Raw genomic sequence first — 2,329 nt, forward strand, 5'->3', positions numbered from 1 at the left:
ATATGATATGAATATAATTATATATTATTTCTAATTTTTAGATATTATAAAATATATGTATTTGAATATAATTTCTAATATTAAACTTATGCTTGATATTAAATAACCATAGTATATTATTTGTAATGATAATTTAATATTATCAATTGTCAATTGTTTAACCATATCATTATTAATTATATTATTATTATTATTATTATTATCAAAGGTATTATTATTATTATTATTGTTAGTATTTTTCAATATAAAATTTTTGATAATAAAAAATTTAATCATATATTTATAATAATGATCGCGAAATCCATAGTTATAGAAAAATTTAAATCTATAATTAAATAAATTAAAAATAAATATTATATTTAATTATAATAATATAGTTTTAATATAGATTAAAATTTTAATCTTTTTTTTATTCATACAATTTTTTAAATTGTTTTTTAATATCATTATTAAGATCTTTGCGTAAAATATATCCTTTAATATCTGTTTTATCATCCAATGGCGTAAATTCTAGTTTATATTGTCGATAATGTTTGTATAAAATATCAATAAATTCAAAAGTACTTATTAGTACTGAATTATGATTTAATAACAATTTGATTGTTGAATTAAATTCAAAATAATTTGAATAACTAATTAATTTATAACTATTATCTGGTATTTCCATATAATTCTATTTAAATGAAAAATAAAATAATTTAAATATATTTTTTTAATATAAATTATTTTAAAAATAAAAATATTTTAAAAACCTTTTTTAAATAACGATGTTGCGATGAATTATAAACAATAATAATTTTATTATTATTATTTTTAGCTATACTTTCGTCAATTAATTGTCTAATATTTTCAATTAGTTGAGGTTTTTGYGAAACAATTGCCGAATAAATATTATCGTTAGTAAATTGAAAAATTATAATCGACATAAACAATAGTAATCCTAATATTAATTTAGGCATATATGTGTTACCATTTATTGGACCTAGTTAATAAAAAATAATAATAATAATTAATAAAAAATAATAATAATAATTAATAAATAATAATAATTAATAAATAATAATAATTAATAAATAATAATAATTAATAAATAATAATAATTAATAAATAATAATAATTAATAAATAATAATAATTAATAAATAATAATAATTAATAAATAATAATAATTAATAAATAATAATAATAATATTTAATAAATAATAATAATAATATTTAATAAATAATAATAAATAATAATAATTAATAAATAATAATAATAATTTTTAATAAAAATAATAATACTAATTAATAAATAATAATAATTAATAAATAATAATAATTAATAAATAATGATAATTAATAAATAAATTATAATAATTAATAAAAAATAATAATAATTAATAAAAAATAATAATAATTAATAAAAAATAATAATAATTAATAAAAAATAATAATAATTAATAAAAAATAATAATAATAATTAATAAATGAATAAATAATAATAATTACCTTTTCCTAATAATAATGTAAAATATATGAATATTAAATTACTTAATGAAAATTTTAAATTATTATTATTATTATTACTGGTAATACTATTTATTAAAATTGTATTAATCCAAATAAATAAAACAATTACAATAAATGTCATAGAAATTAATATCCAAAAATATTTATCAAAATTATTGAATATTTCCCAAAAATTATTATTATTATTATCATATCCTGGACAGTATAATATAATTGCTGTATAACTGGACATAATAAATGCATTATAATCAACTATTTGAGCCCGGTCATCAGTATAGCCAAATGGATCTAAATTAAAATCTGCTAGCTTGTTTTTTTAAATAAAAATAAAAATTTAATTAAATTAATTAATGAAATAAATTGATTTTTTTATAAATTATGTAACCTTTTGATGAAACAGTTCAATCAAACCAATCCAACTACCGTTACCTAAACGATAGCCACCAAAATCATGTCTAGTAATACTAATAGTAATACTATAGTTACAATTTTTAAAAAAATATAAGTAATTTTTTACAAAAAAATATATAAAATATTATATATATATACTTTAGTTTAAAATAATTTACTAGTGCTGAATAAAAATATCCATTAATATGACAAATTAATACCGTATTGTTGATGATATTAAAAATCTAAATAAAATTTAAAAATATATATATTATTTATAGAAAAAAATTAAAATTTTTATCTAAACTCAAAAAAACTATTAGTAATTAATTATTTTTATAAATATATTTTTTACGTCATTTGAATAGACAGCTAAAATCAAATCACTTTTAGTTGTATTACTATGTAATGTACTGTTAAAACAATGG

This window comes from Oppia nitens, unplaced genomic scaffold (genome assembly GCF_028296485.1).
Source record: "Oppia nitens isolate AA-2021 unplaced genomic scaffold, nextdenovo-longstitch-racon4-pilon3 scaffold15_pilon_pilon_pilon, whole genome shotgun sequence".
NCBI classification, from domain to species: domain Eukaryota; kingdom Metazoa; phylum Arthropoda; class Arachnida; order Sarcoptiformes; family Oppiidae; genus Oppia; species Oppia nitens.